This window comes from Protopterus annectens, chromosome 1.part1 (assembly GCF_019279795.1).
Source record: "Protopterus annectens isolate FY-2018-M chromosome 1.part1, PAN1.0, whole genome shotgun sequence".
Classification (NCBI taxonomy): Eukaryota; Metazoa; Chordata; order Ceratodontiformes; family Protopteridae; genus Protopterus; species Protopterus annectens.
In genome coordinates, this window is record NC_056726.1 from 1,286,891,237 (window position 1) to 1,286,919,233 (window position 27,997).

Below are 27,997 nucleotides of genomic sequence, written 5' to 3' on the forward strand. Positions count from 1 at the left end.
GTGTAAAAGGTTTGAACAGCTGGAGAGAAATAACAAAGGAGTGAGGAGAATGTTAAAATTAACAGTAGGTAAAGCAATAAAGATGTTTCATTAGCAGTGCAGATTTCACAGTATTAATTAACTAGGTCAGATATAAATCATCAATATCAGGAATAGGCAACTCCTGTCCTGACAATAGGTCAAAAACACTTGTTCAAATAATAAACATTAGCAACAGGATTAGCAACAGGATTATAAAAATCTAAAACATTTAGTTCAAAAATACCACAAGAAATCAAATATACTTCTAATAATCAAAAGCTGACTTACCCGAAGATAACCTCACTGAGACGAGAACACCACACCGTTACTATACTGAACAATCACACTACCAAAGTTTTTTTAACAGGATAAGTATGCTCTTGGCCAATACGGAATGAGGAAGCACACTGCAATATGTCAAACTCACCCACGTGGGTGGCAGCGCTCCCCACACCCCTCCCAATTAAATATACTGACTCCAGGATCACTCTACAGTGGGAAAAAGGGCAAATTTTTCATGTTGTCCAAGTGCACACTTACCCTGTTAAAAACTTTGGTAGTGTGATAATTCGCTAAAGTAATGGTTCAGTGTCCTTGTCTCAGTGAAGTCATCTTCAGATAAAGTCGGCTTTCAATTATTAGAAGGAGATCTATATATACACATACAAGGTATTAGCCACCTACAATAAAAAATACTAATTTGCATAACCATAGATTTTAATGACAACAATCCATTAAGAGATGTCTTGTCATTAAGTCTGGGGGATGGCATTCAATTTTATCTGCCATTGCAGTTCCTTAATTTCAATAATAGTCCCCCAGCATCCTCCCCAGGTGTGCATAGGTACCTTTTTTAAAACATTAAACAGAAATTTATTAAAATTTTTACAAATGATAGTGTGTTTATAAAGTGTGTTTCACGTATCCTTTTCCTTAATTGCATAATAATGCTGATAAATCCTAGTTTTTAATTGCCTTTCAGTCTTGCACACATAAAAACTGTGACAGGATGCACACATAGCAATATATACTAATCCCACAGTTTTACAGTTACATTCATAATTATTAAATATCGTTCTGGGGTATATTATTATGGTGATAGTCACACTGACTTAAATATATTTACTTTGTAAACAACTACCACATTTAGACATCCTGTCTCTATCCTTATCAACCGCTCAATACAGGAAGCCAATATCCCTCATCTATGGAAAGTTTCATATATCTTTCAACTTCGTAAAAGTGGCAACTCTTTCAACTTCTTAAATTACTGCCCAATTGCCATACTATCTCCCTTATCTAAGCTACTTGAGAAATGTATTCATTCTCAGGTTATGCAATTCCTGAACACACATAAACTTCTTTCCACCAAACATGGATTCCGGCCATACCATAGTACAGCTACTGCCTTTCTCTCTTTTACTAATTTGGTCAGCCAACACAGAAATGACAATAACTTTGTAACTGCTATATTCTTAGATCTCTCCAAAGCTTTTGATATGGTCTCACACTCTATACTACTACTCTAGCCTCCCTATCCTTTGCCCCCTCTACTGTGGTCTGGTTCAAGAACTATCGGAGAGTCAGCAATCCATCCAATGGCAAGGTACACTATCTCCCTTACTACCTACTACCATTGGAGTGCCACAAGACTGAATTCTGTGCCCACTTCATTTTTCTATTTTCACTAACAATCTGCATACCTCCACCTAACATGCCACACTCATCCAGTATGCAGATGATTCAACTCTAATCTGCTCTGCCCCATCTCTCACCACTCTACAACAACTCACTCAGGAATCCTTTACCTCTAAGGAGAAATGGATTACTGATATCCAACTCATCCTAAACTGCAACAAGACTAAATTGCTCCTATTCACCCCCAATAAATTGAAAACTACCCCTCTTTCCTTTACCATCACTTCCAAAAATGTCACAACCATCTGTCCTTCAACCCATACTAAACTCCTTGGTGTAGAAATTGACAAAAACCTCCTCTTTGATGTCCATATTTCCCAAACCATCAAAAAATTACACAAAAAATGGGAACAATATACAGACACAAATATTTCCTCTCAGATCAGGCACGAATCACCCTAGCCCAAACTCACCTATTGTCCACATAATGTACGCAGCACCAATTCTCACCCTGACCAGAAAAATTGATCTTGAGAAACTTGAATCATGCTATAATAAAATTGCTACGTTTGCTAACAACTCGTCTTTCAGAACCCATCTCTGTCAGGCTCTAAGGGATCTACAATGGCTAGAACTTCCTCAACTATTCACTTACCACCAACTAATCATTGCCTATAACATCCTGATAAAACCCCAGCACTAAGTCAGATTCTCACTCACTACAAAGCTAATTGCCCTCTCCGTTCTGTTGACAAATCACTACTCTGTATCTCAAGGGCTAACAATAATGCTTGAAAATCCCTATTCTCCCACACCATATCTAGAACCTGGAATAGCCTCCCCTCTTCTCTGACTTCTGCATCCACTACCACACTGTCACAGACTCACTTAAATCACATCTTATGAACATCTGGCTATGTCCATGTATTACATAACATTTATTTTGTTTCTTCATATACCTTCATTCCTAGTATACTTGCTGTATATATGCTACAGTACCCCAACTCTAATTTCTTTATCTCTAGCATGACATTTCCCTCGATAACCATGGTAACCATATTTTTTTTTATTACTTCATATATTGTTGATATTCTCTTTGTCTGTTTTACATTTGTCTGATTTTTTTTTGTCTGATTGTTATGTAAATGTGAAGCTTTTCTCCCTGGGCCTCTGCTGTAAATGGACTTGGTCCAGTTGGACTACCCCAGTAAACAAATGCAAAATAAATAAATAAATAAATAAATAATTCCATATGAATTATAGACATTGACTAGTCTTTCCACAATGTTTTTAATATTCAAATTTATTTTATATATACAGACTTCAGTGTGAAGGGAACAGTAATTTGATCACAAAAAATCCTTATTCAGATTCCAATTTTTAATAATAAATTGTTTAACATATGTACTTTTATTAGTATAAGTCATAATCAAAGCAATGGCATATCCTTCTTTCACGCTTTAAATGGTTGGTTGCAGCCCTGTAATAACTTTTAAAATGGGTAGGTATTTAATATTTCTATCATGTATAACATTTTCCATAATAGTATTTGCTAAGTCAATAGGATAACCCCTGTCGATGAACGTAGTTTTTAATTTCCCACATTCCTTTAGAAAATTCTCCTCTTGGGAAACCATTCTAGATATTCTAACAAACTGACCTTTTACTAAGTTGTTTTTCTGCCAAAGGGGTGGTGGCTAATGAAATGCAAATAACAATTAGAGAAAGTAGGCTTATGGAATATAATGGATTTGAAAGCTTGTTTCCACTTATCCTTGTAATTTTTGATGTCCAGGTAATCTGTCTTCTCAGTACTCATGGTACATGGTACAAGTAAATTGCAAAACATGGGTAGTATTATTCATATACTCAATAAAGTCAGTAAACCTATTAGGGGTATCTTTCTATAACATAAGACTATCATCAAGAAATTTGAAATATATGATAATGCTTTCCAAACAGTCTGAATAAAAAATACACTGCTGTTTCCAATACCATAAAACAATTCTTGCATAAATGGGGGAAGATTCTGCCTCCATAGCTACACCTCTGATTTGCTTGAAGAATTTGTTCTCAAGATAAACAAAATTGTTAGTAATGACAATTAGACAATGTATTTTTAAATTAATGTATCATTTTCAAGAGTACACAAGGGGCTTAGAATTTGAAAGTACCCTAATGGAACTGAACCAGGGTCAGCATTGCATGGGGAGTTGCTGGAGTTTTTGGATAGAATGGGATTGGATTTTATGATACTTATTATTCATGACAATACTAGAACTTTGCATAAATTAGAGAAGGACATTAACAGACTGCTTAATGATCTAACACAGGATTTGCTTTTTGAAGAACACAATGTGCAATTTTATGATATTTTTGAGAAGGTGGATAGAAAATGTTCAAGTATTTGTACCAGGAAAGCTAAGAAACTTTATCAGGACAGAATGTCTTATGAGAGGAAGGATATATATCCAGACCTGATATTTTATGGCAATAGATACAATATGGATGCCGACACAGAGAATACTTATTTTAACAGTGAATTACCTGTAGAGGGTGATTTTTTTACCCCACCTTGCACAACCATCTTCCTCTCAACCCCATACCCCCCAGGAGATGATAAAAGCTAATGTAACAGAAAAACAGGGAACGGCCTTGGGATCCGCCAGGAATGATCATCTTGGCAATTGGACGGGAACCAGGAGAAATGGCAGAGGGGTTGTTACTAAGTAACAGCAAATCTTTTTCTTTTCCAGAACAGTTTTATTCCTTTCTAGATCATGTGGCCCATAATCACCTAATGCCCCCTTCCTTGCATTTTTTCTCTTTCTGTTGAATTTAGTACTGACAATTCTCCAGTCATTATTAGTAAGGATGAAAAGCATGGTTCTATATCAGACATATTTTTTAAACACAATTGATTTAAGATTTGCAACTATAAGGAAATTTTGTATTACAGATGAATTGTTAAACATTTTTCCCCAATAACTTTACTGACATAATTGAGTATAGGAATAATACTGCCTCTTTTTTGCAGTTTACTTGTACCATGAGTACTAAGATGAAAGATTATCTGGACATCACAATTTTCAAGGATAAGCAGAAATAAGCTGTTGAATCGAATATTTTCTGTAAGCCTACTTTCTGTAATTGTTATTTCTATTTCATTACACCCACTTTGGCATCAAAATAACTTAGGAAAAGGTCAATTTATTAGCGAATCTAGAATGGTTTTCCAATTGGAGAATTTTCTAAATGGATGTGGGAAATTAAAAACTATGTTCGTTGACAGGGTGTATCCTACTGATTTTATCAATGCTATTATGGAAAATGTTATACATGATAGAAATATTAAATACAAACCCATTTTAAAAGATATTACAGGAATGAAACCAACCATTTAAATGGTGGAAGAAGACTATGACAATGCTTTGATTTTGGCTTATACTAATCAAAGTACATATATTAAATAACTTATAATTAAAAATTAGAATCTGAGTAAGGGATATATTTGGTAATTAAATTACTATTCCTTCCACTTTGCATAAGAGCATAAGGATGGAAAATAAGAAAGAATGTAAAGTAAAGACATTTCCAAAACAAGTTGAACTTGAAAAAAAATTACTATTACTTAATTGGATGAAAGAATTAAGAAAGTAAATGCTGATTCAGTATCTGGCCCAGATGGTACATGGTATGTTATGTTAGACATCTGGAGCATTTCTCCCCAGGCCTCCGCTGAAAACAGGCTCTGTGGAACCTAGTTGGACTTTCCTGGTCAACAAATGTTAAATAAATAAATAAAAATGTTATGTACAAGGAATTAATGGACTGGCCAAGGGAGTATTTTGTAAATGCACTGAATAAATGGTTGAAGCAATGGTTTGTTTATGAAGAGTTATGTAGTGGGATATTAAAATGTATATAGAAGAAATAAGAGAAGAATGAAATAAAAAATTGTAATCCCATGACACTAATAACACAAATTATAAAGTTTTTATGGGGGTGATACAGAGGAGAATGGAAGGAAGGATGTGGGATACTATGGATGAAAGTATATACGTTATAAAAGAGAAGTAATGTTGAGAATTGTTATTAGCTGTCAAAGAAATTGTGGATGGTGTTCTGAGTAAAAAGGAAGATGTGATATTAGCAAGGCATTTGACACAGTAGGACATGATGCTTTCTGGGATGTAATGGAGATATAGAATAGTTAATAGTATTAGGAGAGTCTGTATGTCTGCAGGTCTTCCTGAAATTATTGAAAAACCCACTTAACTAAACTGCAAAATCACGTGCCAACTTTACCAAAAACTCAATTTTTCAAACGTGGACATCACAGAAGTTTTACTCCAGAAAAGAAGACATTTGGCCACCAGGTAAAAACAAACACACAAGAGCATATCAAACCCACCCAATTGGGCATCTTTGCCCCCCCACACCCCACCCCCCCTAACTAAACATACCAACTCTGAGGTCGCACTATAGTGGGGAAAAGGACAAATTTCCCCATGGTGGCCAAGTGTCTCCTTTCCCAGAATAAAACCCTGGTGATGTGCGCATTCAAAAAACTGAGTTTTTGGTGAAGTCATTTCTCTTTTTGCAGTTTGGTGAAGTGGAGTTTAGATAATATCAGGTAGACCAGTGCCTGCATATCAGAATAATACAGTGAGACCATTAGTGAATAGGTGGCTGAGTAAAGAAATACATGTGGCGTGGTATAAGACAAGGATGTCCCATGAGTAGAGTATGGTTTATATTGCTGATGGATGCAATAGTGAGTGAAATAGGTAATAAAATGAAAGCTGCTAGATATGTGATACAAAATGAGGTGGTGATACTGGTAGCTTTCACATACACAGACTATATAATTTGTAGTTGCTAAGAACAAAATGTGGATTAAGGAAAGTGTTTGGTTTGTCTGAATGAATGTTTAAAGGAAATAGGAATGACCTCGAATGATGGTAAAAGTGAGGGCTTGGGTCATCTGGTGAAAATTGGGTGTGTGTAATTTTCATTGAAGTGTCATTGCTAGGAACAGAATTTGGGAAAAATGCAATGATGCAATGGGTGAGAAATGAAATAAATAAGTCTTCTGTGGAGGATGTATCGATTACCATTCAGGAAAAATGTTTATCTGTTGAATTCAATATTACTGGCAAAAACAGCATATATGTCAAATGTTTATATGACCCACAGTAAAATATGAAATGGAAATTGTGCAATTGGTATGTTCTTTCATATGGGATTCAAGATTAAACACAGTGGAAAGTGGTGTGTAGTATATGAGTAAAGATGAAGGGGGATTGGAGTTACCAAATGTAGTTACTTGCTTCTTTAAACTTGTATAGCATTTTAAAGTGGGTAAAGAAGGAGAATGAAGATGTGAGAAAAGCAGATGACAATTTATTTTATGTAATATGAGTTATTCAGAACAAAAGACTGAATGAAATTTTGTATAATGGAAAATGGATTTTTGCAAATGTATTGCAAAAAGTCAGATAATGTTTGTGGAAGAAAGAGTGCGGTCAGTTATGTAAGAAGAACAATGAAGACTTTATAAGAAAAATGATAAATGGTAAGAAATAGAAATGTGTGTGTGTGTGTGTGTGTGTGTGTGTGTGTGTGTGTGTGTGTGTGTGTGTGTGTGTGTGTGTGTGTGTATATATATATATATATATATATATATATATATATATATATATATATATATATATATATACACACACACACACACACACACACACACACACACACAGATATATATATATACAAATTAATGTTTTTGTGTTGTGTTAAATAAGGTACCCGTACCCTTTTTCATAGGTGCCATGGGATCTTTTGCATCCACATGAGTTGCCACCAACATAGGCATATGGGGTCTCAGTTTAATGTCTCATTTAAAAGATGACATGCTCAAGGGTGCAGCAGCCACTTATGCTGTACTACAGTATCAGCAATCCATTTTCCTGTTGTGGGAATAGAACCCACAGCCTACTATACAGTTGTGAGACTGACACTGCTTTGAAAAGACTATAAATAACTTCATTATGGACGATTCTTTCCACTTTGGAAAGTATATTGACCTGTAATCTGCTAGTCTGACATATTTAAAAGTGTGATTAAGTACACATTTTAAACTGACACTGCATAATTTATAACAAGTACTGTGTAATATTGTAATGTGATACTTCTCACAAAAAACATGCACGTTGATGACAGAAGAATGTTCACTTTGTCAGCATATTCTCCCACTGCTGTGAGCTGCTGTCTTTTAGTTCCTTTGCAGTGCAGCTTCCAGGTTCCATTTCTTACCAGTGCAGGATAAGAGCACTGTATGGACACTGCAGCTGGTTGGGGTACAGCGAGCACACCTATGAAAATAGAATTTTATTTATTACCTTGATTGTTACATTAGAGTTAATGCTCTGGAAGACTATTCTACAGACCAAATGTAGTGCTGACAAGAGTGTATTCAGATTTATCAATGAACTGATGTCACAAGAAGGAAGTAGATTCTTGGGTTCATATGAGGTTACTAGGCTAATGGCTCTAGGGCCTTTGCAAGCCTAACCATGTAAAAAATGTTCATAGGTTAGTACTAAGCTAACTGCCCTTGCGAGCCATTTTAAGCCTAGCCAACTATAACTTGTGAGACTCAAACGCTGCACCTTGTGTTTGTAAGGCAAACACCTTAACCATTAGGCCACCCTCCCAACCCTGTCTACCCTAACTGACCATAGTTAGATGGTCATTGTTTGTAGAGTGATTCTATGATCAGCACTAATTGCCCCTGTCAGTGAGGGACATAGGTGCCACCCCTCAGGCTGAATTTATCTTTACCCATCCAGTTCTCAAGGTTGCACTTAAACAGGATCATTGAGGAGCTCTGCTTCACATGAAGTGGGAGCAGATTACAGAGGTGCATCAGTCTCTAGGAGATGTATCTGTCTCTCCCACATGTTCTGTTAATGTCACAGGCTAGGCTGAAATTCCTGGAACGAGTGACTCTTGTCCCATTTGATTAGCAGATGTGCAGCATTTCCATTAGGGCGGGGTCAGAGACTGCTCTGTAGGCCAGGTTATGATTGCAATAACCCCTGTTCTTGAAATAGATCTCAGTCAGCTCATCTAATGTTATTTCCTTAATAGCAAACATTATAAAAATATGCCTGCATATGCCACTCAGAAGGCAGAATTATGTGCTCTGGCCATGCCAGCTAAGATACATTCCAGACACAGCACTAAGTAACATTCTACTGAATCAGCCAATCACAGTTCCAAGTCTTATTTACGTTAGCTACCGTCTTTAAACTTTTCTGAGGGTTTGGATTGCACTGATGAATAACCATGTTGCCTCTTGACCAGACAGCTCTTTGTTTATGAAACTTTGGTCGGTATTCCCTTACCCAATGCATATGTTATTCTAAGAAACATTAACTCAGTGAACCTTGTGAATGGCATATTTAACCTCTTGCAAAACTGCTGTAGACAGTTAATCGACAAATCTCTCAAGAAAATGGTATGTTAGTGGTTTAGAAATTATTCCAGTTGATTTCCTTTCAGATAAAAATATTCTAGTGAGAAGGGTGTGCTCTTAAGTTTCATTCTTGTCAGTTACACAGAGATTGTGGGCAGAGTGAAAATCAATTTAAAAATAAAATCTTCAGTTTGTCTCATAAACTATGTCATTAAAATGTATGCATTTTTTGGTGTGATATTTAAAGACACAAAAAAGTTTGAAAGAGTTGTATCTGTCATCCAAAATAAATTAGTGTTGGATACCTGATTTTAATACAGTATTTCAGTTTTTTTGCTAATCCAAAATTAAATCAAGAACAGAAGTTTTAGCTTACTGCAGCTGGGCAAAGATGCAACAGAGGACCAAAGCAACAGATATCACTTTAATGTTTACAGCTGTGAATGAATTACTGCAGCAAACGAAGTCCGTGGAGTAGAGCCACCTACATTAATATGATAGCCATGTTTAGCAGTTAGTGCAGATAAGTTAAGGATGTGAACATTTAATGAACTACTTCCTATAGTCTTTGATTCCATTTGCGTACAGAGTGACTCTGAACAAGCCACTTATTAAAGGCAATACTACCAGGATGAGACTGAAAAAGAGTCATAGTGGTCACCCTGGTTAACAAAAATAACCCATAAAAATAAGCAGGTAGACATATTGTCAGGTCAAACCAAAAGGACTTGCAAAGCTCACTTGTTCTGTGCACCAAATTGACCAAGACAGTAGCAGGAGCAATTTACATCAGTCTTTTTACAAACAGTTAAGGGAGGTGTAACCCATTTACTGAAGGGCTTGTTGGATTCACAGAAAATAGAAGCATAGATTAAGGTAGGTAACATCATACATAAATTAACTAAATTGGGTGGCACACTGGTTCATTCATCATGGAACTTGGTTCTACAACTTGGTTACTGGTTAAGTGGTCTTTTTCACAGCCTGTAAGCCCTCGGTGTGTGTGTGTATGTGTGTGTGTGTGTGTGTGTGTGTGTGTGTGTGTGTGTGTGTGTGTGTGTGTGTGTGTGTGTGCGTGTGTGCGTGTGTGCGTGTGTGTGTGTGTGTGTGTGTGTGTGTGTGTGTGTGTGTGTATTTGGCTCCCTATTGAAATATTGGAACTTAAAATGCCATGTGCCTACAGGCCAAAAAAAAAATGAAAACACAGGAGAAAAGTGAATCTTGCAAATTGCTTTTCTCCTTTAAACTTCTTTCTGTAGGGGGGCAAGACCCCCTGCTCCCTGACACCCACCAAATTTCTATATACCAACTCTGAGACTGCCATTGTTCCACTGTATTCGGCATTCATCAGACCTATCATTGAGTACAATGCCCCCTTTGGTATGTACCTAACCAGGAATATCCAACAAGTGGAATGTCCACAGAGGTTCCTCACTAAAAGAATACAGAGCATAAGTAAAATGTCCTATGCAGACTGCCTCAAGGTCCTATCCATATATTCTGTCTCCTACAGGCTTTTGAGGGGAGATCTATGCCTAGCATACAGGGCATTGTTAGACACCACTCTAACGGACCTCCTCCATATCCACAAAACAAACTGCACCAGTTACCCATTCTAAAGACTTAAACCTTGACTGTGATATAAATAGGACCTGCTGGAGAGATAGGTAGGTATTCTGGAGACTACCCTGTCTATGGAACAGGCTCCCCATCCATGTGAAGCAGAGTTCCTCCCTAACGCAATTCAAGTGCAACTTGGACAACTGGATGGGAAACCGGAAGTTCATCCCTGGTTTGGCACCTATGTCTCAAATGGACACAGGTAACCTGTAAATGGTTCATCTCCCAGGCCCATGGTTAAACTTATCTAGGGTATCAGAACTTGTCAGAGATTTGGGATGCATGGCTAGGCTTAAAAAGGCCCTTGTGGTTATTGTCTAGTAATCACCTATGAACCTATGAACGATGGCATGTTTTATATACTGTACCTTCTTTATTTATGACTGCACCTCATACCAATTTAAAATCATAAGGTAACCTCTGCATACATGTATTCAATTTGCTAATGATAACACCCTGTGTAATAAAATGCAATATTAACTCCTAATATACACCCATGTATGGGGACAGTATTTTTACTCAATAACTTGGTAAATCCACAAGACACAAGCTTGTTTTCAGGTGTAACACAAGAGTACTCTTTGGTTCCGTGATTTGTTCAGACTCATAAACTGGGTAAATGGAGACAGAGTACCTAAAAGCCTGGACTTTCTTCATTCTGTTTTTATATTCTTAATCCACTTCAGTAAGCTTCTTTGGGTAGGAACTGCTTCATAAAGAAAAACTACTTTTGGTTACAAACACTAGAAATAACTGTCTAGCTGTGTAACCCAACTATAGAGACCCACATATTCTAACAGTGACATGTCAGAATACATTTTTAAGGCACACAAATCATTACAAGTGACAGACTGACAAAAGATAGCCACTGATTGGCCCACCCAGCTGTTTCCTTATTTTCTTATTCAAAAACTGTCTTTTCTGAATAACCCAAACCCTGCATTTCTATAACCCTGCTCCTATAGCTCTTGATCATTACATTAGGCAATGAGTAAATAAACTTAGCTGTGTGTGGGTTCAATTCCCAGCAGCAACAGCAATTAGCGTTTTGGTAGGTTTGGCATAATAGTTAAGGTCTTCACCTCACAGACACAAGGTGCAGGGTTTAATTCTGACCTCATTCACTTCACAGATACAAGGTACATAGTTTAATTCTAACCTCATAGACACGAGGTACAGGCTTTAATTCTAACCTCATGTTGTAAGCAAGGCTTAAAATGGCCCATTTGAGCAGTCAGCGTAATATTCACCTATAACTAAACCCTATCATATTTGCTTGTACACATCTCATGAATTGTAAAAATGTCCTGTTACTTGTAATTTCACTTTCTCTTTGAAAGGTATTACATTTGAAAAGAGATAAGTAGAAGAGTTTATTGAGTCACTGGCATGTTTTCAGGCATGATGCAGCTCACATAAATGACCTAAACCAGCAGGGTAGAGGTGCAGATACCTTGCAATAGATGGACAGCAATATAGTGTGATGTTAGCATACCACAGAGTATCTGAAGTGGTTACAACATATAAGAGTAGAAACCAAGGGCTAGGTTTTAGCAGATACCAATAGCCCACAACATTTCATGACAGACACAGAACTAAAGAAGGCAGTAAAGCTCCAGCATGATTTAACAACTTCAGAGGATTTCAAAATATTATCAATATGTTTACATAGAATTTAAGATATAACACGCACCTTGCTCCATATTCTTTGAAGAGGAGTGAGCAGTCACAAGAGTGAGTAAGTATGGTCAGACATTTTTTTTTTTGTTCTGATTGCAGCATTATTTGAATGAGCAGTCACATGTAACTTGTAATGGTCACAGTCATTAGGTGACGGTCACTAGTTTGCTGGGGATACTAAAGAAGCTAACAATCTTGCAGCCTTTTTAAGTTTGTAAATCTGTCTCAAAAGTGAGCATGTTGGTTTAGTATATCTAATCATGTTTCTTTTCAGTCATCTACCTTCATCTGAGCCTGTTCCATTGAAAGGGTTTGAACGTGCAAATTTATTTCACATGGGACAGGCTTACCATATCACCTACACTTACTATGTATATGGCTTTATCCTCGCCAGTTCATTACTTCAAAAAACTAACTTCAAGGTCATATTACCTAAATTAAGCTTTACAATTTGCAAGTTCAAGGTCATGTGATGAAATGAAATTGCAGAGTCGTAGTTCTCTAAAGGGCAAAATGGTCAAATAGATAAATAGCGGACAGATGCATTACACTGGAGAGTTTTCCACATAAGAACAACAGCAGGCATTTTAGCTACTTGTTTACTTATTTAAATTTCTAAACCAAATAGGTAGGATAGTCGATAGACCCCTGTCAACCATAAGCTGGGCTTTAAGAAGAGCAATATGATGGAGATTTGTACAGCTATTTAGCTACCAAGTCATTAAACAGAAAAATATACGCCATACAATGAGTACCTAAGAATCAGTAAAATATGAAAGGAGAATACTATATGAAGGGAGATACAGACATTTACAAATAGTCCAACTTCAGTATAACTAAACCACAGGAGCCAAAAGTTCATAAGTTTGAAAAAGAGTTCAATCCTTACGGCTTTCAAGGAGCACTATCTCAGTAATTGTAGGATCAAACACAACAGTCCCAGCCCATCATTCAAAAACTTCTTGAATTTTGCTATTCGCACCTCTGATATAGTCTGGTAATTTATTCCAGAATTATCCTATGTGTTGAACAAGTTCTATTCTTTTTATTACATAACTCTAAACAGAATTTTAAATTATGATATTTATGCATTTGGGGTTGTTATATACTTCCAAACCCTATAACAACTGAAGAATAAAATCATTAAACACCTCATAGGGAAAAAAGTTGCCCCTGATGTATTTATAATGGAGGGTATGAAGTCCTGCTGAAACAAATCCATCCTTATAGCATAATTGTTTAATATCAGGTATTCTTTTTGTCAATTTATGTTGTACTGATTCTATACAATTAAGCTGTCAATTATTAAGAGTACAGAATCTTATATTGTGTTCTAAAAATGTTCTGATATATTTCTCAAATAAACCAGCAAAGCTTGTACTCTTGTCTGTTTGTAAAGTTTTTTCAGAATCAAAACCAGCTGTTTCCATAAGTGGCAGCCAGTCTTAGCTGTCAAGAAAAATGTTCTAATATATTTCTCAAATAAACCAGCAAATATTGTACTCTGTCTATTTGTAAAGTTTTTCAGAATCAAACCCAGCTGTTTCCATAAGTGGCTGCCAGTCTTAGCTGTCAAGAATATGAAAGTGGGACATGGACAGAAGGCAATGTTATTGGTAAAAAGATCTCACACTATGAATACAGTATTGTAACTCTATAAAGCTGGCGGAGGAAGGGAATGGTGTAACTGCTGTGTCATAACTCATTAATAATGAATGCACTGCCACACTGTCATAAGCCTCATTCCTGATACAATGAAGGCATTTCTGTTGTAGCATACACCTACCTAATAGTGTGTCTTTAATATATGTGTATCCATGCTACCTGAGACTAACAGAATATAACAGTAGCAATGAAATTACTGTCCCTGGTTACAGCATTCTATGTAATGACAGGAAAAACAAAAAAGGAGGGGGTGTTACCTTATTCAAAGATTGCCTTGTACTAGACCTTCTGGACCTCTCCATACTTGAATTTGATAATGCAGAATTAATATTTGCTAGGTTAATAATTAACCCCAAAAAACACCTAAATGTCGTATCTGGATATATTCCACCAGCAACAATATCGCCACACTTGAAAGTATACTACAACAAACCTCCATACCTCTCCCACAAGAAACTATACTAATGGGCGACTTTAATATTGATTGGCTCCTTTGTTCCTCTCCAAACCCTACATCCCATGTAAACCTTTACGGCTTCACCCAACTCATCACGTCTCCCACTAGGACTAATAAAACTTCTAAGCATCAATCCATCCTTGATTGGATTTTGCTTAGCAACCCCAATCTCTCAGCCCACTCAGGTTGCCTCCCTGACTGTCTTAGTGACCACAAACCAACCTTTCTCCTAAGAAACCACATTCATCAAAACTGCCAGCGCTCCATCTGTCTAATCAGAAACAAAAAAAACTTTGATCCAAACAGGTTTATCTCTGCCCTAAAAAGCTACATTTGGGAACCTCTCATGCACCTGCCTCTAGAAGAAGCTGTTCTCTCCTTTAACTCCACCTTCCTAAACATATTCAACTATCATGCCCCTCCTAGAACCATTACAGTGAAATCAAAATATGCACCCTGGCTAAGTAAAGAATCCAGATCCCTACTCAGAACTAGAGATAAAGTCTGGGAACAATATCGTAAAATCAAATCCCATATAACTAAACAAGCCTTCCTAGAACTCTGAAATAAAGCAAAAAAAAAAAAAAATAAAAAACTAGTAAAATTAGACAAAAGCACCTACTGCTACAACATACAGAATAAACATCAAAATAACCCTCAACAATTCTGGACAGCAGTTAACAATATATTGCATTCTGGAAAATCAACCACTGCCACACCAACAACAACCAACAACTCCATGAACTTAGCCACAATCTAATACTTACTTACTTTACAGAATCAATTCAACAACTTGTACTGAACAAGCCCAGCCCCAACCACAACCCTCCTACCCAAAGCACAACAGTTTACATCCACCCAATAGCAATAACCAGTTTACATTAAACCCAGTCTCCACTAACATCATCAAAAAACTACTAAAAAAAACTTAAGCATTGAACCTTAGCTGCCGACAGTCTCCCTGCTGAATTCCAGCAAATTGCAGCAGAGGCAATCACATACCCTGTATACATAATTATAAAAAGGTCATTATCTGAAGCTTATGTCCCAGCCATCTGGAAAATCTCCCACGTCTTACCTTTACACAAAGGAGGTAACTCCACCAAACTAACAAACTATCACCCAATTGCAATTCTTTCCCCTCTCCCAAAAAGTCTGGAAAGGGTCATACACACTCAACTTATGGACTATCTGCTTACACACAAGCTCCTCTCTAATACCCAACATGGGTTTCACCCCTGTGACAGCACCACCACAGCCCTACTGTCCTTTACTAACACAGTTAACCAGCATAGAAACAATGGTCAATTTGTATCAGCCATATTCCTGGAACTGTCCAAGGCCTTTGACATGGTCAACCACTCCAAACTCATCTATGTCCTCTCCTTCCTTAGCTTCAGTCACTATCTCCTGGTTCCAAAGTTTCCTAGCAGAATGTCAACAGACTGTTCTCTGGCAATAAGATCTCTCACCCATTCTCCCTGGCACCTTAGGGGTTCCCAAGGCTCCATCCTTGGTCCTTTTCTTTTTTTTTTTCTTTTTACCAACCAGCTCAACTCAGCTACACCACAGGCCTCAGTGGTTCAGTATGGTGATGACATTATCCTGATTTGCTCAGTTTAGTCCCTCAGAGACCTCCATACCATTACTCAAGACTCCTTATCAACTGAATCCTGGTTCACTAGCTCCCAACTTATCATGAATCCCAACAAAACAAAACTTCTTCTCTTCCACCCAACCAGATACACCTCCCCATCCACAACCTTCAGTATCCTCTCTAAAAATAAAACTGTTGTCACTTCAACAAACCATACCAAATTACGAGGAGTGGAAATTGACAATAACCTGAAATTTGATATTCACTTTGCCCAATCCATTAAAAAAGTTCACAAAAAAACACCTCCTCTCAACTCCCCTGTACAGCCTAGTCTTAACCAACTCCACAAGACAGATCTAGCCAAACTCAAAGCCTGTTACAACAAAATCTCCAAGTTTGCCACTAATGCCTCATACAAGTCATATCACTGCTCATCACTTAAGCAGCTCAAGTGGCTTGTACTCCCTTAACTTCTTCTCTTCAATTTACTTATCTTCACCCACAAAATACTCTGTCAATCAGAAAAATACACTGCGCTCAAAGATCTCATTCAGCCATATTCCTCCTCAAGATGCCTTCACTCCAGCAACAAACTACTTCTAAACACCACTAAAGCTAACAATTCAGCTGGTGAATCACTTTTTTCTAACTACATCTCCAAACACTGGAATAATCTACTTAACTCACTAGTAACTAACTCCTCAACACTTCAATTTAAAAAAAACTTCTAAAAATGCACCTTACTAACACCTGGCTCTGCACCTGCAACTCCCCTGAATAACCTATTCCTCCTTTTACCTGCTTGCTCAACTGGAGCCTGTAAACTGTGTGTAACTTATAATAATTTTGTGATTTTTACTGTATGTTCTACCTTGGAGCTTTTCTCCCCAGGCCTCTGCTGAAAATGGACATGTATCCATTGGAACTATCCTGGTCAACAAATGTAAAATAATTAAATAAATTAATATTTTCACTCTGTTATCATTACTCTTACTCTACTAGCATGATGGTAGTTGCATGGTAATGGTAGTTTCACTTTAACTGTGCATAATCATTTGGATATAGCCACTAAATGTAAAACCATGTTTTATGTAAATTACTGTTGTGCTACTTATTGTGTCGGAAACCACTATCTTGTATGTATTTGCTTCTCACTTGGCTGTATTTGTTTCTCTATTGTATGTATTTGTTACTCTTAGAGCTTTTCTCCCTGGGCCTCCAATGGAAAAGGACCTGCATCCAGTCTGACCTTCCCAGTAAACAACTGTAAAATAAAATAAATAAATAAATAAATATGTCCATTATGTGCCAAAGTACTTGAAGACAGACACTTTTAGATGCAATGCAGTTGTTGCAAATAATACTGAGTCATGTAAAATAAGCTCCTTTAACACATATTTTGTTATCTTAGATGGCCATAAACATAAATATAAATTTTAGACATCCCATTTTACAACATTGTTGACATTCAAGAGAGAAAATGAAGACTATGTTTATAGAAAATTGTTTTTCAAGTAACTTGGGTAGTAAATGGCAGGATCTTCACAAAGTTTTTGAAAATAAAACATTGTGATGTAAAACTAAAAAATGTAGAACAGCTAACATGTCAGACATGTTGGACATAATCAGAAATGCTATATGCAAGCACAGACCATTAAAGTCCATGTAGACCAACTACTGACTGGACATCTAGTCATATCCTGCCTTTATCTACCCCAAACCTCCACACTCTATCTATCCTAAAACACATTCTACCTACCCAACCTCCCATACACATACTTTCTTTAGGGTATAAACAATAGTATAATTTAAGGTGTTTTAATATGCCTATGATCTAGAAGGTCATTCCCTATTTTAAGATTCTGCTTTTGAAATAATTCCACATTTTCAGGTCTTTTTAAAATATTTTTATCTCCTGTCTGACAGCCATCAGCCATTCTGCAAGTGATTGCCCCATCTGTTCCACTGTTGGCTAATATATGACTGCAGGAGGCCATCATTTAAGCAGTCATCATTTCTTTCATATTTTAAACATATATATATATATATATATATATATATATATATATATATATATATATATAAAGTCTCAGTGGTGACTGATGTTCCTTTTGGCATATGCAAAGGCCTGCATTGCCTTCCCACTGGATGTGTATGATCTCAGATGAATGCAATTGTGATTCTATGTCTTGCAAGTGAGACTTGTGTATCAATCTTTCTGATGCATCACTTCCACCTTTTTTCTCTAGTCGGTGCTGATAGTTCTACAACTAGGACTACCTCCTTTCAACTATAATAAGTAGGCTGGTATTAGCCTTTCACTCTCATATTACCCTACATGTCTCCATCAGTGTCTGAACTGCTAATCATTCTTGGGTCATCTGGGCCATAGGTCTTCATCCCTGTATGTGACAGAGCCAGACTAAATTTACACAACTCATTTGAGCAAGATAGATGTCCATAAACTTCTAAATGGGGTCAAAATTTCAGTCAAGATAATATAACAGTTACATAAAATTTGTTGAATATCACTGATTTGTGTCCATCAAGGTGGCCGCCAGTCACAAGAATAGAAACATAAATGTCATATGAAGTTTATATAACACTGAGGTAGTTTTCCTAGTTAAGCTGAACCTAGCCAATTTCTGACTAAAGGTTTTGGTCATAAAACTTCATTAGAATACTGATTTTTCTGTCAAATATTTTATTTGTAAGAGGCATAAAGTGTAATAACATTTTTTTGTGAGAGATTTGCCTCAAGTTATAATCACATAGATGCAGCAGAGCAATGAAATGGAAAAATAAATGGAGAAAGAAAGAAGACAGAATCTGATAATTGTAAGTTGTACTGAAAAAAAGGCACATCATTTTAGACAAGTTTGAGTGACCATGCTGTGGATGTTAAAATAAAAAATGTCATAAACATGCATCCACCTTAGAGTAATAATATTATATAGTGCCACAGCCAAAGACATGGGAGATAAAAAAATAGAAACAATTCAGGGACACACGCTTCAAAACCCAATATGTTCTATCATAATATGGAAAAATAATATGCAGCACAATACTGACTGCATTAGAATGTGCAATGATATTCAGTGATTTGGATGAGATAGTAACTGGAAAAAGGATGGTAAGAAAAAACCTCTGTTTCACTTGTGGAGCTGATATCACTCCAAGTGTGATAGCCTTGCTAAAATCAGAAATACAAACGTATATCCAGAAAATTATACCACTTTTGTAAGGTAAAAAAGTTCTGGGACCAGAATTATATCAAGAACATTGAATGGCAGGAGAGTGTGATGTTCATGTGAAGACATTGAGAAGCAAGTAGTACAAAAAACATTATGGGATACAGAAGATACAAAACTTACATAGAAGTCTGAAAATAATTGTTCTGAAGTGCACACATTTGTATTTAAAAAATATTAAAAAGGCTAGAAATAGCAGAAAAAAGGGCACAAGAGACTGGCAGGAATGAATGGACAGTTAGGATGCAAGAATGTTGGAAGGGATGTGGTAGAGACTTATACAAGAGGGGAAAGCAGACATAAAATGTTGGGCTGATTCCTAACAATTGATCCAAGAGGCAGGAATCTGTAGATTTCATAATATAATTTGTTCATGTAAGACTGGAAGGGCATGATATTGGAAGAGTTAGTAGAATCAGGTATGTCACTAAACATATACTAAGATTATGAAATGCTTTACCTTATCATATGCGATCTTTGACTAACTTGTAAGCATGAAAGAAAAACCTGCATGACTCTTACCATAAGAATGAAACTTCTTGCAGTTGATGAGTTGGTGGACAATAGTCTGTCTTGGCCCAAGTGTTTCAAATATGAAATATGAAACATATGTATTTCTTTATTTATTTTGTTTTAGTCTGAAATTTGTTAACCAGGTTGATGGGCAAGTGTGCTGAATCTTTTCAGCCATAACTAGGTTCGTATATGAGCACACGTATAGACAACTTGAATTATATGTATAAGGATTCATATAGTGGATGAAAATCTATATCAAAAGATTTACAGTGATTATTCGTATAAACAGTAATCATTTATATTTATTTTTATTTATTTAACATTTGTTTACTGGGGTAGTCCGACTGGGCTAGTTGCCCATTTTCAAAGGAGGCCCAGGGAGAAAAACTCTACTTAAAAGTACACAAATATAACAGGACATAATTATACAGGTCAGCAAATTGTAAAGATCATAAAGAAATCATACTATACAGTGTAATACTGTTCACTAATGTTTGTCCAATAACATACAATAACCTTGTCAGCAGTTACATATAAATCAGATTTGTAGGAGGTCAGGAAGTTGTACAGCTCCTAGAGAATGCATGCTATACAATGGCATACTATACAATAATGTTTGTCCAGTCACATACAATAACTTTGTCAGCAGTTACATATACATCAGATTTGTAGGAGGTCAGGAAGTTATACAACTCCTAGAGAATGCATACTATACAATGGAATACTATACAATAATGTTTGTCCAGTCACATACAATAACTTTGTCAGCAGTTACATATACATCATATTTGTAGGTCAGGAAGTTATACAGCTCCTAGTGAATGCATGCTATATAATGGAATACTATGCAATAATGCTTGTCCAGTCACATACAATAATTTTCTGAGAAGTTCTATAAACATCAGAGTAGTAAGTGGGATAAAGAGTTTGAGGGTGGACTAGAGTGGGGAAAATGACAAGTAAGTTCAGCCTGGTGCTGAGCAAGAGCATAACCAGTTGTCATTTACATGGATCTTAAGCAAGTTCTTGAATTGTCCTGGGTCACTTGTATTTAGTATATACTGAGGGGATAGAGTTCTATGTTTAGGAATATGATTGGAGTAAAGAGAGTTTCCAGAGCTATTGTTAAATTTTGTAACTTTTAGTAGTAATTTATTAGACAATCTCAGGGACCTGTTATTGAAATGGATTTGTACTAGGTTGTGTATGGCTAGGCATTTGTCAGGTAGGAATACTATAGTGTGGGTTAGGGTAAGCTTTTTTCAGGATAACAGGTTAGGAAGTTCTAGGCATTTGAGCTATTCTACAGCGTGGCAGTGATGGGTTCTGTATGGTAGGTTGGTGGCAAATGTGGCCATCTTGTAGTAGCAGGTTTCAGGTTTGCTTAAGTCAGTTTTCCTGAGGTTTGTGAGTACAGGGCAGGCATAGAATAGGGGTGGATAATAGGTGGGTCCTGGTGATGGCTTGTCTGGAAGAGTTGGTTAGGTAAGCCTTAATCCTGTAAAGAGAACCTAACTTAATGAGGGACTTTTTAACTGCAAGTGATATATGCTTGTCAAATTTTAAATTATTATCAATAGTGACATCTAGTAGTTAAGTTTCTGAAATTGGTTCAATTAGTGTGTGGTTGGATGAGGTGATTTTAAAGTCCTGGGTGAAATTGTTTCTTTTTTGAATCATCATCAGCCCCCTTTTCCCATTTTTCTACATGGGGTCAGGGTATCATGTTAATTGTCGCACCTCTCTCAATTCAGTGCCACACTCCTGCCTTGTTCAACACTCATGCCTGACTGTCACAGAGCATCTTTCACACAATCCATCCACCTCTTTGCTGGACGTCCTTGCTTCCTCTTACCTTTTTCCTGTCTGTCCCAAATCTTCCTCACCAGATTGTCTTCTGCTTTTCTGCACATGTGGCTGAACCACCCTAATCTGTTCTCTTCGATCTTTTCTACAATTGGAGCTACTTTGGCTTCTACTCTTATGTCCTCATTTCTTTGTCTGTCCCACAGTGTGCATCCTACCACCTTTCTCAAGCACTTAATTTCCATCACCTCTAGCTTCTTCAACTGTTCTGCCTTTACTGCCCAGGTTTCTGTACCATACAGTGTTACTGGTCACACCGCTGTCCTGTACATCTTACTTTTCAGCTTCTTTGGCATTCTTCTGTCATAGACTACACCTGATACCCTATGCCAGTTGGCTGCAGCCTCTCTGATTCTACCTTTGACCTCTTCATTCAGACTACCCTTCTCCTCAACTACCCCTCCCAGATACTTGAAGCTGTTTACCTGTTCCACTATCATCCCTTCTAGCTCTATTCTCAGCTTCTTCTGATTTCCACAATTTGCTGCCATTACCACCATCTTATCTGTGCATAGTTTCATCCCACATGCCTTCAGACTTGCATTCCATTCTCCTATCCTTTGCTGAAGTTCTAGCTGAGAGTCTGCCTCTACCGCCACATCATCTGCATACAGCAGCTTTGTTGATCCGTCCCCTCCAACCTGTTTGCTAATGTAGTCCATCACCAGTATGAAAAGCAGTGGACTCAGAGCTGAAACCTGATGTACACCCACTCCCACTGTGATCCCCTCTGTGAGGCCGAACACTGTTTGTACTTGAGTCATTGGGTCCCTGTACATAGCCTGCACTAATTCTACCAATGTTTCTGTGACTTCAAACCACCACAGTACTGCCCAGATCAGCTTTCTTGGAACATTGTCATATGCTTTCTCCAAGTCTAAGAATGCCCAGTTGGACTTTGTCCTCATCTCTAGCTTCTTCTCAAGTATGTGTCTCAGTGCAAACATTGGTTCAAGTTGTGCTGCATCCTGATCTGAATCTAAATTGTTCATCTCCCATCTTACATTCTACTACTCTGCACATCCGCTTATCAATCAACTTCTCCAGAACTTTCATGCAATGTGGAAGGAGTTTGATGCCTGTGTACTGCCCACAGTTGTGGATGTCCCCTTTGTTCTTGTACACTGGCATGAGTATGCTTATTCTCCAGTCATCCGAGATATGCTTTTCTCTCCACACGGCTATTAGTACCCTCAGGAGCCATTTCTCCCCTATCTCACCCAGCATCTTTATCCTATCTGTTGTGACCTATTCTAAGCCAGCTGCTTTCCCTGACTTCATCTTCCTTAGTGCTGTTCTTACTTCTTCTATGGTGGGCTCCTCTTGTTCTCTCATTGTAGGCTATTTCTAGGGGAGTACAGTTTATGTGGGGTGTTCTTCATTCAGAAGCTGCTGGAAATACTCCTTTCATCTGCGTTTGATGTCCTGTGGACTGGTGAGCAGGTTGTTGCTGGCATCCCTTATGAAGTGTGTCTGACTGTCTTCTTTATCTTTCTGTCTTTGCCTTGCAACTTGATATAGTTTCTTTGTGCCCCTTACTGAGTCACTTGCCAGAAGCTGGTACAGTGCCTCCAATGACCTATTCTTTGCTATTGCAACTTCTTTCTTAGCTTCTTTGTTAGCCAACCAGTAGTCCTTCCAAGCCTGGTCAGTCTTTTCTATCACCCACGTCTTCCTGCACTCCTTCTTTCTTTTAATGACTTCCTGGACTTCTGCATTCCACCACCAGCTTTCCTTATGTACCTTAATTCCATGCCTGGCTTGGCCACATATCATTTCTGTAGTCCTAACACATGCTGTTTTTAGGCACTGCCATTCTTCTTCAACTCCACCTATTTCCTCTTCTTCTTGGGGTGCTAGAGCCATGAGTAATTCCTTGAACTGTTGTGCTTTCGCTCCAATCAACTTCCAGGTTTTCAGCCTGGTCTCTGTTGACCTTGGAGCCTTCTCTGACCACTGCATGCAGCTGAATATGGCAACTAGTGGTTTATGCTGTGGGCCAACTGTTTCACAGGGGATGATTTTGCAATCATTGATTCTACCCCAGTGCCTTTTCCATACTAGGAGGAAGTCTACCTGAGTTGCATGTTGACTACTCTTGTATGTAATCTTGTGACTGCCTCTCTTTCTGAACCATGTGTTGGCTGCTATCAAGCCATTTGCCAGACAGAAGTCTGGAATGGCTTCTCCTTATTTATTCCTATTGCCCCACCCATGTGGACCCAGGCAGTCCTCATATCCTGTTCTGTCTGTCCTGATATGTGCATTCAAGTCACCCATTATCCTGTTTTATGTAGTAGGTCATGCAACTGCAGTCTAAATGCACTCTTTTCTTCACTATCACACAAGCCTGCTGTGGGGCATAAGCTGAGATTATGAATACTGCCCTATCATTGCACTGGAGTTTGCCATGAGTCTGTCATTAATTCTGATGATATCCCTTACTTTCTGAAGCCTCTCTCTCACCATAATTCCTACACCATTTCTAGTATGCCCTCTGCCTGAGTAGTAGACTCTGGATCCCAAGCCAAGTGGCTTTGCTGCACTGGTCTTCCATCTCGTCTCTTGAATACATAGCATGTCCAGCCTCCTCCGTATCATCATGTCATCCACTTCCAAGCTGTGTCCTGTCAGTGGAACCTACATTGAGTGTAGCTATTCTCAGTTCATGTTTGGCAGGTTGGTTGGTTTTATGTCCAGCTTTCACTCAACAGAGCTATCCCAGGTAACCCGGGCTGGGCAGCTAGACACCGGCCAGCTAGCCAGTAGCTTATTGAACCAGGGCTGCTGGGCTTTATGATGGGCACACACTGGGTAATAGGGGCACATATACCCCTCCCACTGTTGGCAAGGGTCCCTGGCATGGGTCAGAGTAGGCCGGGTCCTCAACCCACTTATCACCAGTAACTACCCATACCCATTTTTTGCGACATTAGTTGTCATGACCGAATCACCTAGAGACATATTTTACACTGTCAAGTGGCTAGCCCTACCACGGCATGCAGTCTGTGATCCATGTTCTCTTATCTTGAGGATACTGTGCACCACAGTAGATGCCCAAAGCAGTTGGTCTGTACAACTCTTCCCCCTATAGGGCACCATGTAGAGTCTGTGCTGCTGCACACAGCTCCATTCATTGGTGAGTTTGAGATGGAAACACTCAGCATGTTTTTCTGACATGGGAGAAACCCCACGGAGACACAGGGAGAAGATACAAACTTCAAATAGGCATTGGTCAGAGGACAGGATCGAACCTTGTACCCTGTGCATGGGAGACGAAGACTTTAACTGCTAAGCCATCTGGTCTTTTTTTAATATTGTTGGGGAATAGCATTAGTTTGGTTTTGTTGGGGTTTAGGATGATCTGATGTTTATTTAAGAAAGATTTGATGGTCAAGAAGGCTTTTTGAGTAACTTCTTGTAGCTGTGGCAGGGAGGGTGCAGCACAGGTGACAGTTGAGTCATCTGCATACTACATAATGGTAGCAAGATTAGTTGCAGTGTGGAGATTATTGGTGACCACCAAGAAGAGCAGTGGACCAAGTATTGAGCCTTGTCAAAAAGATATTGTTATAGGAAGCAGAGGAGACAGATAATTTTGCCACTTGACTGCTTGTTGGCAATCTGAAAGGCAATTCTGGAACCATGAGGTGGTATTTTTAGATATATTGAGGGATGCTGGCTCTTGCAGGAGCTACTCATGGGACATTTTGTCAAATAATTTTGACATATCTAGAAATATTAACAAGACTATTTCACTGTCATTTTTTACATGGTTTACGGTATTGGTGAAATTTGGCTGAAATCTGTGTTGTGAGTTGACAAGGAGATTATTAGTTAGTAGATAGTCCATTAGCTGTGAACGGATGCATTTTTGTAATATTTTTGAAAGAGGGGATAGTATGGATATTGGTCTGTAGTTGGAAAGCGCTAATGAAGACTCCTCTTTGTGGAGAAGTATTACATAGGTGCTTTTCCAGATTTTAGGTATGTACTGTTCAGAGATGGATCTATTAATCAACATTGATACTGGTTAAGAGATGACATCAGCTAATAGTTTGAGGTATTCATTTGGTAATTTGTCAGCAGCAGAAGTTGTAGGTTTTAGATTGCTCAGTAGTTTCTTTATTTTTCCTATCTGTATGGGCTGGAGGGCGAGTGTCGTATGAGTGTCATTGGCTGCAGGATGAGCAATTTGTTGAGAGTTATTTTTGTTTTTTGTAAGTGAGAGTACAGAGTTTATGAAGAAGGAGTTCAATTGGGATGCTAAAGTTTCTTCTGAGTTATGGGTTTTTGGTGTTGGGGTGGTAGTATGGCATGGATGTATAAGTTGTTTGATAGTACCCCAGAATTTTATTTTGATGTTTGTGCTGTATGTTTGAGTAGTATGTTTTTTTTATCAGCTTTGATTTGTTTTTGCAAATATTTCTTAAGTGACGGCAGTTATCAAAGGGAGGCTTTGTTTTTGCTGGCCTGGTGTTGATTTTCATTGGAATAGGTTTGCCAATCAGTATTAAAATCTCCAACTATAATGGTTTCTTGGCTAAATGTAGTAGATGCCCATGAGAGTAGGTTTCCTATAGTAGATGGGCTGTTGTTGGGTGGGGTGTAATACTGCTAGTAGGTGTATATGTTTATTGTTATTGATTTTTAGGCATGAGACTAGTAGTTCAGTGTTATTTAAGTCTGGGGGGGGGGGGGTCAACTTGCACTTGCTCAAAGTTAAGACAGTCCTTATATATTATTGCTACACCTCCACCTCAGTTTGTTTTCTTGTCTAAGAATGTTATAGCCAGCGGGTATGATTTTGTTGCTGTTTATATATATACGGTTTACGCCAGGTTTTAGTTAGGACAGCAATGTCCGGAGTGTACAGGGATAGGGTAGCATGGAATTCATGTATTTTGTTTAACAGGCTTCTGAGATTAATGTTAATAAGGAGGATTAACATTAAGGAGGATGTCCGACCTTTTTTGGGTATGTTGATTAATGGCGGAGTGCTAGGCTTTATTGCTAGTGGGTTCATATTACATTATCGAAAGATAATGTAATCAAATGGTCAAAACATTGAAATGGATGCATATCGAAGCTTTTATTGTGGGGGGCTGCACCCCCCCCACAACCCCCGCTAAATATATATTCCAACTCCAAGATCGCACTACAGTGAGGAAAGGGCAAATATCCCAATCTTCACTGTACTGTGATCCCACAATGTGATGTTCAAAATGCGTTCGTTTCAAAGTTCTGAGAGTTTGATTATGTTATCTTTCTATAACGTAATAGGAACCCTTTGCTAGCTGGGGTTTCATTTGTACAATGGATGGATTTTGATGGATATAGTATGCGCTTGGATTAGGGTGTTTATCTCCACATAACTGAAGGTTTGTTTTTTGTGAGATGTTGGGAAAAATATTTAGTGGATGTTTGGGAATGTTTTAGCGATATATGCGAGGAAGTGGCTGAATGTAAATTTCTATATGAGAATAGTTCGATTGTGGTATAGGTATAGATTTGGGGTGTTATATTGAAGTTGGAGTGTCCAGTTAGGGGAGGAATTGTGGATGGGTGTTTGGAAGATTTCAGGTAGATAATGGAAAGATTGTGAGGTGCGGTGAGATTGAGGGCAGTTATTAATAGTGCAAGGAATATTACGTGAATGAGTGGCATGTTTGAGTTTTTGAGTGTAGTTGTGTGAGAAGTTGGAGTAGGGGGCAGAAGGTGGTCGTGGACCAGACTGCAGTTGCAGCAGATTGTGAAAAACAAAATGTATATGTGCACTTGTTGCAAGCAGATGCTGTCTCTTTTGAGAACTACACAAGATAAATTAGCATTAAGCAATATTTATACTATATACAAGTCTGTAAGCCCCATTATCTATTGTTAATAGAAATCAGTCGGAGTATTAAAAAATTGTGTACCTATTGGTTGTCCCAAATCTCTGAAGTACGTGCAAGTGCTTTCTATTAGCAGATGCTCTTTAATGAAGTTTTGATTTTGTTTAGTGTTTACTGAGCTCTAAGGTCACCAGAAATGAGATTCCATGTTACAGGACTAATATTACAGAAAGCTTTCTCACCTATGATAACTTGAATCTACGTCTGATGAGGGCTGATACAATTGCCTTCACTTCCCCGGAGACTGTAGGAATGTTTGTGTATTGTAAGTAGGGATCAAAGAGATGGGCAGCATCCAGGTCTGACCATTTC